Raw genomic sequence first — 12873 nt, forward strand, 5'->3', positions numbered from 1 at the left:
ATATTCCAGTGGAATAAAAATGAGAATCGAGCTTAGTCTTTTCTCCAGACGCTAATGGTAAATTGAAAATCAAGCATAGTCTTTGCTCCAGACCCGGTAATTAAAAGCTGAAACTTTATAGTAATGTGTTTATATAGCATAAAAATGCGAAATTTTTTTTTTCCAGACCCGGTTAATTAAAAAAATTATAATATAAGTCCAAAGTCTTTTTTCCAGACCCATTTATTTCAAAAATTATAATAATTATAAAAAAACAAAGACCCACGATCCTATTTATGTTGAATAACATGGAAATGTAGGGTAGTCTTTCTGTCAGACCCAGTTATAAAAGTCATTAAAAACACAACAACAACAACAAAACAAAGACCCTGCAACCATTAAAGGTCAAGTCCTCTTCAGAAAAATGTTGATTTGAATCAATAGAGAAAAATCAGACAAGCACAATGCTGAAAATTTCATCAAAATCGGATGTAAAATAAGAAAGTTATGACATTTCAAAATTTTGTTTATTTTTAACAAAATAGTTATATGAACGAGCCAGCTACATCCAAATGAGAGAGTCGATGATGTCACTCACTCACTATTTCTTTTGGTTTTCATTGTTTGAATTATACATTATTTCAATTATTACGAATTTGATGATTAGGACCTCCTTGCCTAAAGCACAAAATGTTAAAATAATAGATTTCCACGTGTTGCAGTGAGGAATGAAACTTCATTTCACATGACAATGACGAGAAAATAAAAATATTTAATATTTCATTTAAGAAAATACAAAAGAAATAGTGAGTGAGTGATGTCATCAGTTCCTCATTTGCATACCGACCGAGATGTGCATATAACTGTTTTGTGAAATGAAGCGAAACATTAAAATACCATAACTTTCTTATTTTGCATCCGATTTTGATGAAATTTTCAGTGTTATGCTTGTTGAATTTTCTCTTTTTATTCAAATCAAGTTTTTGTTGGGGTGGACTTGTCCTTTAAAAAAAATAATTTCTTGTATATTCCTTCCTTTTTTCTATGAAAAAAACTAAATAACAAAACATTAAAATACATATGATAAAAAATTGAGAAATAAGATATCAGTAAACAATAGGGGGATTACCTCCCGAAAACGATAAAGTTGTTGATTGACGATCTATGATATATCATATAAAAGAAAAACATTCTAACAAGAGGGGATAACCATTCAATTCCATGTTTTTATTTGGCAATAAGTCATGATTGACTATTTTTGCCACCCACTGTATGAGAAGTAGGGTAACAATTTTATTTAGTATTATTTCTATTACTTCTTTTTGTCTCACCTGCATAGCAGAGTGAGACTATAGGCGCTGCTTTTCCGACGGCGACGGCGGCGGCGGCGTCAACATCAAATCTTAACCTAAGGTTAAGTTTTTGAAATGACATGATAACATAGAAAGTATAAGAACCTAGTTCATGAAACTTGGCCATAAAGTTAATCAAGTATTACTTAACATCCTATCAGAGTTTCATGTCACATGACCAAGGTCAAAGGTCATTTAGGGTCAATGAACTTAGACCATGTTGGGGGAATCAACATCAAAATCTTAACCTGAGGTTAAGATTTTAAAATATCATCATAACTTAGAAAATATATAGACCTAGTTCATTAAACTTGGACATAAGGTTAATCAAGTATCACCAAACATCCTGCATGAGTTTTACGTCACATGACCAAGGTCAAAGGTCATTTAGGGTCAATGAACTTTGGCCGATTTGGGGGTATCTGATGAATTACAATCAAAACTTAAAAATGTTTTGGATCTGATTCATGAAACTTGGACATAATAGTAATCAAGTATCACTGAACATCCTGGGCAAGTTTCAGGTCACATGGTCAAGGTCAAAGGTCATTTAGGGTCAATGAACTGTGGCCGATTTTTTTTTTTGGTGAATTACCATCATAACTTTGAAAGTATGTTGGTCTAGTTCATAAAACTTGGACATAAGAGTAATCAAGTATCACTGAACATCCTGTGTGCATTTTAGGTCACATGACCAAGGTCAAAGGTCAATGAAATTTGGCCATAATGGGGGTATCTGTTGAATTACCATCATAACATTGCAAGTTTATTGATCTGACTTTTGAAACTTGGACATAAGAGTAATAAAGTATCACTGAATATCCTGTGCAAGTTTCAGGTCACATGATCAAGGTCAAAGGTCATGTGAGGTCAATGAATTTCGGCCACATTGGGGGTATTTGTTGAATTACCATCCTATCTCTGTAAGTGTATTGGTCTAGTTCATAAAACGTGGAAATAAGAGTAACCAAGTATCACTTAACATCTTGTGCGAGTTATAGTAGTTTTCAAAGTCAGCACTGCTGCTATTTTGAATCGCGTGATGCAGGTGAGACGGTCAGAGGCATTCCACTTGTTTATTATTATTATTTCTTGTATATTAATTCCTTTTTTTATGAAAAAAAACACAAAACCTTTAAATACATATAAAACAAAAAACTGAGGAATAAGATATCAGCACACAATATGGGGATTACTTCCCGTAAACGATAAGGTTGTTGATCGACGATCTATGAGATATTATATAAAAGAAAATCATTCTAGCAAGAGGGGATAAAGTTTTAACAAGTTCTTCGGTATTTTAAATTTTCAGTGTACCAAGCACCATTTGTAATATATTCAGCATTTCTTTTTATTAGTTACAATTCCAATAATCTCAGTGGCCTAAGATATATTTTCTGGGGTTATATTGACCCGTTAAGTAAGTAAAGAGAGAGAGAGGATTTATGTGATCAAGAAGTGATAAGATAGGGAAAAAAATTATTTGAAATGACTGAAAAAGAGACAGGCAAACAAAGAAGGGCCCCCTCCCACACCCGTACCAGAGTTACGGAGTTAGGCTGTCCCGTCGGTGGATTCAGGTCCATCAACATCTTGAGGTTTAATCTTTCCAGGGGGCAAACGTGTGTGTGTTTGAGTTTTGTCAGACGTGTCTAAATCAGATATGATTATTTACGTCACCATCCGAAAGACGTGACCAGGGCTCGAACCTCGACCCTCTGCATCAATTTGTAACTTCCCCACAGCTTTTATTACAGGCGCACGCCACAACGACCAGTGTGTGTGTGTGTGTGTGTGTGTATTTGAGTTTTGTCAGACGTGTATCAATCAGATATGATTATTTACGTCTGGGACCGACCTTTAACGTCACCATCCGAAAGACGTGACCAGGGCTCGAACCTCGACCCTCTGCATCAATTTGTAACTTCCCCACAGCTTGGATTACAGGCGCACGCCACAACGCCCAGTCTTTAAATATGGTGTAGTCTTTGCTCTAGACCCATGCAGTTATTTCAAAATAGGAAATTATTAGAAACGATAAAAACAGACAAACAATATTAACCAAGACGCCACAATATCATTGATGTAGAATAACGTTGTTGTTGTTATTTTGGGTTTTTAAGGCGCGTACCATTCAGATCTGAATATTTACTCTTTTTATTAATTTGACGTTTTTGTGGTATTCAATTCAATTCAATTTTATTTATTTCACTTCCATCAAACAAAAACAAGTTGTATACCAACTTACGGTATGCCTTATCACAGGGTTTTATAGTTTGGGAGATGCTGGTGTCTAAGTTTTTAGATTAATCTTTTGCTTAATTTGTATTTTAAGAGAACTGGATGTGGGGTAAAGACAACTCTCTAAACCCAAGCATTTAACTGGGTTTAATTTTAAAGATTGGTCTTAGCTTTGATTTTTTTTCAATATTTGTTTATCTTATAAATAGCTGGGTCTAGACGAAGGTCTAAGCATAATAATAATGTTATTCAACAGGAATAAGAATATCACAAATTCTTATGTTTTTAAGATTGTTTGAATTAATTTCTAAATGACTGGGTCTGGAATAGAGACAACGCTCTAAACATGTGCTATTGTACTTGGTCTTAATTTGGAGGATTGTTGGTTCTTAGATTCGTTGTTGGGGGTTGGGTTTTAGTGTTTTTTATTCTTGAAATAATTGTGTCTGGAGGAAAGTCTACAAAAGTTTACAACTCATGTTATTCCAAGAGAATATGATAGGGTCTTATGTTAGTTTTTTCGTAATTTTTGTAATAATTAGGTCTGGAATAAAGACAACATTCTAAACCTCTTTTTAAAAACATGTTTTTAGGTTCAAGGATTGCTTGGTATTAGATTTGGAGTTATTTATATTTTTACTCTTAGCCTTATTTTGAAAAACAAATGACTGGGTCTGGCTGAAAGACTACGCTATATGTCCATGTTATCCAGCATTAATAAGATTATGGGGTCTTTATACGGTTTTTGTTGTTGTTGTATTGTTATTTACAATTTTTGAATAACAGCGTTTGGAGAAAAGGCTAAGCTCGATTTTCTTTTTTTTCCACTGGAATATCATTATGGTATCTTAGTTTGGACTTATATTATAATTTTTGAAATAACTGGGTCTGGAAAAAAGGCTTTGGACTTACATTATAATTTTTGAAACTACTGCGTCTGGAAAAAGACTTTGGACTTTTGTGCTATATGAAGGCATTACTATAGGGTTTTAGTTTTTAGTTTTAAATAACCGGGTCTGGAGAAAAGACTATGCTTGATTCTCAATTTACTCATAGTGCGTATATTCACAATACGTTCAGTATAATTTAAAACAACAACAAAGACTTTGATTCCACCAGTTTTAATTAACTGGGTCTGGAGAGAAGACTAGGCTCGATTCTCATTTTTATTCCACCGGAACATCATTATTGTATCTTAGTTTGGACTTATATCATAATATTTGAAACAATCGGGTCTGGAATAAAGACTTTGTACTTATATTATAATTTTTGAAACAACCGGGTCTGGAATAAAGACTTTGTACTTATATTATAATTTTTGAAACAACTGGGTCTGGAATAAAGACTTTGGATTTATATTATAATTTTTGAAACAACGGGGTCTGGAGAAAAGACATTGGACTTATATTATCATTTTTGAAACAATCGGGTCTGGAATAAAGACTTTGGACTTATATTATTATTTTTTAAACAACCGGGTCTGGAATAAAGACTTTGTACTTATATTATAATTTTTGAAACAACTGGGTCTGGAATAAAGACTTTGGATTTATATTCTAATTTTTGAAAAAAAACAACCGGGTCTGGAAAAAGACTTTGGATTTATATTATAATTTTTGAAACAACGGGGTCTGGAGAAAAGACATTGGACTTATATTATCATTTTTGAAACAATCGGGTCTGGAATAAAGACTTTGGACTTATATTATTATTTTTTAAACAACCGGGTCTGGAATAAAGACTTTGGATTTATAATATAATTTTTGAAACAACAGGGTCTGGAAAGAGACTTTGGATTTATATTATAATCTTTTAAACAACCGGGTCTGGAGAAACGACTTTGGACTTATATTATCATTTTTGAAACAATCGGGTCTGGAATAAAGACTTTGGATTTATAGTATAATTTGTTAATTAACCGGGTCAGGAAAAGAGACTTTGCACTTTTGTGCTATATGAACGCATTACTATACGATTTTAGTTCAGAACGGATTTGCCAAAAATCCCTTCAAATTTATTACATTTGTGGGTAAAGTCATTATTACATTTGTGGGCGATCAAAAATTATTACATTTGTGGGTAAAGTGCATTATTACATTTGTGGGTGAAATTATTACATTTGTGGGTAAAGTGTTATTACATTTGTGGGCGTTATTACATTTGTGGGTAAAGTGTTATTACATTTGTGGGCGTTATTACATTTGTGGGCGTTATTACATTTGTGGGTGCAACAACCCCCCCCCCCCCTTTCAAAAATCCTGCGTACGCGCCTGACTCAGATTAAGATTTGTGGAAGCATTTCGATGTTGTGCTGGGAATCAGTCAAGAAGGTTGCTGAATTACCTCATGGTCATAACCCGGGGATCATAACCAAAGAATACAGATTATAAGCTCGCAGGTATGATGGTTAAATCAGTGCTCTATGGTCCGTGACATCATACTATTCAAGGGGGGGGGGGTGAAACCAGAGATCAACCCCCCCCCTTGGACAAAAATTCACAACATAAATCGACATCCATGGCCCTGGGAAAGATTTCTGGGGGGGCAGGGGTGCTGAAGAAAATTTGACCCCAAAACATAAAGAGAAAGTCTTCACTACAAAATGAGGGTCGTTTTGGTCCCAAGAATTTGACAACCAAAAACAAATGGGGGGGGGGGGGTCAACAACAAAAAATGAAGGTGATTTTCCTGACATTTCTAATTTGGCACACATACCAGCACCCCGCTTCCCAGGACCATGTGGGCTTTATAGCTCGCCAATGTAGGTATTTTTTTAAATCCCTCCAATCATATTCAGACAGGGAGTCCACTTCCGCGTCCAAATTTCAATCGATTTCAGAATTTGGTTGCGGAGGAGACCGGATTAAAATCTTACTGCATTTCGCCCCTTATCATTGTCTTGACCCTATAATAGACGGGGTAAGACAGTGCGTCCAACAAAAAAGGGAACCCGTATTTAGAGATAGATTTCACATGTTTTTACTATGAATTTGATACATGGTAAGAGTTAAATCTCATCTTTAATTTGAGACCAAAAAGCTTGGTAAATCATTCACGCAAGACAGATTAAAACAACAAATATCGAGGACTTTCAGAAACGATTTGTTCAGAAAGGTATTAATCATTCTCAATGCACTCTTATTTTAGTGATCAGTGAGATATGTAATAATGAATACAAAAGAAATGATATTGAGTCAATCGTCGAATAAGTTCGGGTGTCGTAACACAAGCCAATCTTGTCCAAATTTTCTGTGCAACATGGTTTTGGCATTAAAATTTCAAACTCGTATTGCTCATTAAAGGGACGGTCTGGGCTCAAAATATTTATATCTAAATGAATTGAGTGAAATTCACAGAGCAAAATGCTGAAAATTTCATCAAAATCGGATAACAAAGAATTTATTGAATTTTAAAGTTTAACAATAATTTGTGATAGCAGTTATATGCACATAGTCATGAATATTCATTAGGTGGGCTGATGATGTCACAGTCACATCCACACTTTCCTTGTTTTTGTGTTATTACATTCAAATTATAAATGTAACATTCTTTCATTCATGAGTTAATGATGTGTCTCCATTATGATAAAATATGTTGTACTTATTTAATCAGTTGTCAATCCAATTATTTCGTTTTGGTAGAAAATTTTAGAATAAACCTAATTTCTTATAATAAAATACAAAAGAACAAGTGGGTATATGACATCATCAGCCAACCTATATAGTGAATATTCATAAAAACATTCCTAGAACTGTTTCACCAGAATAATACAAATCTTTAAAATTCAATAACTTTGTTATTTGTTATCCGATTTCGGTCAAATTTTCAGCATTTTGCTTCGTAAATTTTACCATATTTATTAAGATAAAAATATCTCTAGCCTGGACCATTCCCTTTAATGTGTAAAGTGTTTGCGGCAGATTATGTATAAAATTAGAGGAATTATTGAATTGTGTGTATAAAAGTGAAAATATAATGCAAATGAAATATTATAATGAATTTGCCTTAGGAGAAAAACGATATGAGAATCCCAGTTTCCTTTTTTTGAGGGACGCATAGCAACTAGATAATCTGCGCCTTGTTCATGGTCCACCTCGTTGATCTTTGCAGCCAACCCACTCTATCTTAGAAGAACTGTTTCAACGATTGTCCCGTCGGATTTCAAAATCTGTCCTTCTTGCTTGCAATGTGGAGCATGTCTGATAGGATAAGAGAGCAAAACAAAAATAGTGATGGTATGAATTATGCTACATTATTTAATAACCAAAATCAGCATGCACGTCAACCATGTCTTAAAAACATGATTGTTCGAAATCAAAATCTACAAGTATATTTAATTAATCAATTACGCTAATTTGTTGTTTTTAAAATTTTATTCTCGACACTTTCTATGTCATTTTTACTGAATAACTGATACACTCAGTAAAATAATTAAGTACAAGACCAAGATTAACAGTGTATCTTATCTTATTTAACAAAATGTTAAAAAAGCCTCTGTATCTTACGATGACATGACCACTTTATCTGATATTCTACAGAGCGTCCCAAAAAAAACTATACACTTTTGAAATGGCCACCAAATAAAAACCTTGCACTTTGGAGAAAAAGACTCACATATATGGAAAGCCAATGAAGTCAACTTTCAAATGACACCAACAAGTTGGAAAACTATTCATGCTTGAGCGAGCAATGACCACTGAAACAAAGGGTATGAAAATTAGGGTGGGCTGGAATTAGCCTTCCAATTTATGTCAGTCGTTAAGAGGTAAATCCTTTTGAACTTGCAAAGTTAAGGGCGTTGTGATAAATTAATGATCAATCGTGATCAGATTTGATAGCTTAAGCAAATTTTATTAGTTATTAAATTGAACTTTAAAGCATGAGTGAACACAAATTACACTTTTGGGGCAGCATTTCAACTTTATCATTTGGATCTCTTTTGGGGCAGCATTTCAACTTTATCATGGGGATCTCAGCAATGTGTTCATGGGAGTCGGCCAGTTGGGAGAATAGGGGGTGAGATAGGGCTTAAGTGGGAGAAGTAGGTTGATGAAATAAGGGTCAACAGAACATTCAGCCCCCGCCCCCTCCCTCTTTCCCGCCCTCCCCTCCGATTGAGAGACTGATGGCTATTCTCATGTACGCATGAAGTCCAGAGCAGAATGTTGGTTTTAATTATTAATTATGAATTAGGGCATCAACTTTTTCCCATCAATCATTTAATCAACAATCTATCAGTAAATCAACTCATTCAATGTGCAATGTTATCAATCAAACATTCATTTTTTTCCAATAATCATCATAATCATTAAATTTTTTGGTAATCATTCAAACTGACCATCAGCCACCGGTCATTTGCCAGTTAAGTTTTGAAAAGGCTACAATCCAGGAGGTGAGACAGAGAGAGAGGGGGGGGGGGCTGGGAAATGGAGGTAAAGAGGGGAGGGTACATATGACTTTTAATTTGTAAAAGGACAAAAAGAAGAGGAATGCCCCTTTAACCAAGTCTTAGCATATCTCGCCCTCTTGCTTGTAACAGGTACAAGTACCATCACATTACTCTGACTCTCACGAACACACTTCTGAGGTCCACAAGATGAATATGCTACACTAAAATTACAATTCCTGTTCACTCATGCATTACATTTCAATTTAGTAATTCATGAAATTTGCCTATTAAAACCAAACTTATCTCACTCATGAATAGCATAACACCCTTAGCTTTGTAAGTTCCAAAGGACTAACCTCTCAAAAAAACTGTATGGCTGATTCCTGCCCAGCCTAGCCAAGCTTAGTCTCTCAGGAGGAGAGAAGTGGGGGAGGGGTAGAGATGGAGGGAGGGGTTGCTAAATGTTCTGTTGACCTTTATCCCATCAACTTACTTCACCTACCTAAGTCATATTACCGCCCTCTTCTCCTGACTGTCATGAACACATTGTTGAGATCCACATGATCCACATGATAAAGCTGCACTAAAAATTGCCTTTCATTATCACTCATGCATTAAATTTCAATTTAATAACGTATGAAATTTTCACAAACAACAAACTGATCACATCTTCTTTAATTCACCACATAACCTTCAACTTTGCAAGTACCAAACAAAAAATCTGAAAGAAATTGGAAGCCTAATTCCAGCCCACCCTATTTTGCATACCCTTTGTTTCAGTGGGCAGTGCTCGCTCAAGCATGAATAATTTTCCAACTTTTTGGTGTCATTTGAAAGTTGACTTTATTGGCTTTCCATATCTATAAGTCTTTTCCCCAAAAGTGCTACATTTTTTATGTGGCAGCCGTTTTAAAAGTGTATATTTTTTTTTGGGACGCACTGTATATAGCCTCATACGGGCGATGCATGTATTGCAATCCGCTTTTCATTGAAATGAACCACGTAGGGAGACCTGTAATAAATATTTGCATTTAAAAGATATTGTTTTAAATTACATGTCCGAAATAGAATACAAGATGATCTAACCTCGCAGAGTATTAATTGTAACTAAAACACTCCGTAATAACAATTTTATGCTTCCACTTTCCTTCAGTAAACAAATTAACAAAATTTACGGGGTTCTCTGTCACTTATATAGTAACAGAAAATATCTTAAAGAGGTTTAATCGATAACATGTTTGTAAATGTACAAATACAGCGAAGGCAACAACATTAGTGAATGTTATAGCGTAATAAAAGAATGTTAAATATTATACAAAATATGATACTACATTATTTGCACAGTGTAGACAGATTACGCTACTTACTTTCTAATGACCTCAGTTTTTTTCCAGGGGGGGGGGGGGTGCTCCATCTCTCTTGGTCTCGGTTCTTCAATTCTCTGGTTACTCCTTCAGTCACCAGTCTGCACGTAAACCATACCCTCTCCATCAGCCAGTTGCTGTAAAATAATTTTCAAGACACCAATCAATGGTGGTCAGTTGTGTACACTGTATAAAAATTACCTTAGTATTCACTTAATTGAATTATGTTAAGAAACTGCCTTAATTCTTGTAAAATAATTATGACTTTGGAAGTTTTCAGTAAAATTTACTTATTTTCTTTGCATCCATTTTACACCAACTTAATTCAATTAAGTAAAACTATCGAAGTAAAACTATAATTAAAGAGATAATGAGGGAGTGAGTGAACTTCTAAGCAGGAAAGTCCACTTCTCGTCCGACTTTCAATGACATCATTTCCACTTGGACATCTTTTACAAAAAAATCAAATTTTTCTTATTGTCACTTTCCTGTAGTTGTACTGACAAAGTTTGGTTACATTTTGTAGGTTAAAAACTCCACATACATGAAGTAAAATCAAATAAAAAACCCCACTTCTTCTCGCGATGATACAATATTGTGAGACCCCCCCCCCCCAAATATAAGTAAAGCAAACCTTAGAGAACCTCACATGCCAACTACACCCTTAAAGGTCAATTCCACCTCGGAAAAATGTTGATTTGAATCCATAGAGAAAAATCAGACAAGAACAATGCTGAAAATTTCATCAAAATCGGAAAGTTATGACATTAAAAAGTTTGGCTTATTTTTAACAAAATAGTTATATGAACGAGCCAGTTACATCCAAATGAGAGAGTCGGTGATGTCACTCACTCACTATTTCTTTTGTTTTTTTATTGTTTGAATTATATAATATTTCAATTTTTACGAATTTGACGATTAGGACCTCCTTGCATGAAGCACAAAATGTTAAAATAATGGAATTCCACGTGTTCGGGGAGGAATGAATTAAACTTCATTTCACATGACAATGACAAGAAAATAAAGATATTTCATATAATAAAATACAAAAGAAATAGTGAGTGAGTGATGTCATCAGTTCCTATTTGCATACCGACCGAGATGTGCATATAACTGTTTTGTGAAGTGAAGCGAAACTTTAAAATGCCATAACTTTCTTATTTTACATCTGATTTTGATGACATTTTCAGTGTTACGCTTGTTAATTTATTTCTCTTTTTATTCAAATCAAGTTTTTGTAGGGGTAGACTTGTCCTTTAAAGGGGAACTTCACCCTGACAAACAAAACGTTTTTATTCATTGTGAAAATTGCAGAAAAAATAATATGAAAAACATCGGCGAAGGTTTTTGAGTAAAACCTATCAAAGAGTTAAAAGTTACTAGAATTTGGATTATTTGATTTGTGACGACTTTTGCGAGCAGCTTTCCTAAATATCATATAGTTACTATGGTAAAAATAAATGAAATATCACTTTCTCAAAAAATAACAAATGGTTTTATTGTACCTTCAGTATATCAATACACAAATCATGTCACAAGCGCTACATGCTCTCTTACAAAAGCAAACAAAAATTAGACATCACGAAACATTAAAAAATAATAAATGTATGTATTTTATCTTACTTATCATATGGGGCAGCTGCTCCTTTATTACGTCACAAATCCAAACCTTGAAACTATTGATATTTGATATTTAATGTATTTTCCTAAAACCTTAATCAATATTTTTTCTGCTATTTCTACAACTAATTGTTCAGGTTGAACCTTTCCTGTACTTAGCGGCTAGCCAATACATTATCAAGACCATGAATTTAAAAAATGGAATCATCATCAGGGCGAGAAATTTGACTGAAGAAAACAAAGAGGGTTTCTTTTGGGTTATTTTAGTCCTCAGAAATTTGACAAGCAAAAAAATAAAACAATGTTGTCTGTCCCACCATGGACCTACTATGGTCACACCTACCGGAATTCCATGGGGGTCTTGCCTATGGAAAGTAACACACGCAGCACTCGCACTTTCCAGGGCCATGATCATCATATCATTTCAGATTTAATTAGTAAATCCACTCCAAACGAAAACTTAATCTGGAGAAAAAGAGAAACATTGAACAAGCATAACGCTGAAAGTTTAATCAAAATCAGATGAATGTTAACTAACAAATACATGTATATTGAGAGACAGTCAAGAGCAATGACATTAAATTAAAAAAACACACCTAATTTCAATTCTTCTCGCGTTTATAACAATATTTTGAGACTTGCCCCCTGTTGCACCCACAAATGTAATAACGCCCACAAATGTAATAACGCCCACAAATGTAATAACACTTTACCCACAAATGTAATAACGCCCACAAATGTAATAACACTTTACCCACAAATGTAATAATTTCACCCACAAATGTAATAATGCACTTTACCCACAAATGTAATAATTTTTGATCGCCCACAAATGTAATAATGACTTTACCCACAAATGTAATAAATTTGAAGGGATTTTTGGCAAATCCGTTCTGAACTAATATCGTATAGTAATGCGTTCATATAG

General features: G+C 34.2%; 1 long non-coding RNA gene across 1 annotated transcript; it reads right to left on the reverse strand.

Moving 5' to 3' along the window:
• Positions 1-7340: 7340 nt before the first annotated feature.
• Positions 7341-12567, reverse strand: LOC121419777. The gene is made up of 3 exons (XR_005970622.1): positions 12289-12567; positions 10329-10462; positions 7341-7771 (listed from the first exon to the last, which is right to left on the reverse strand). It is a non-coding gene; the product is annotated as an uncharacterized LOC121419777 (long non-coding RNA).
• Positions 12568-12873: the final 306 nt, after the last annotated feature.

This window comes from Lytechinus variegatus, chromosome 8 (assembly GCF_018143015.1).
Source record: "Lytechinus variegatus isolate NC3 chromosome 8, Lvar_3.0, whole genome shotgun sequence".
Taxonomy (NCBI): domain Eukaryota; kingdom Metazoa; phylum Echinodermata; class Echinoidea; order Temnopleuroida; family Toxopneustidae; genus Lytechinus; species Lytechinus variegatus.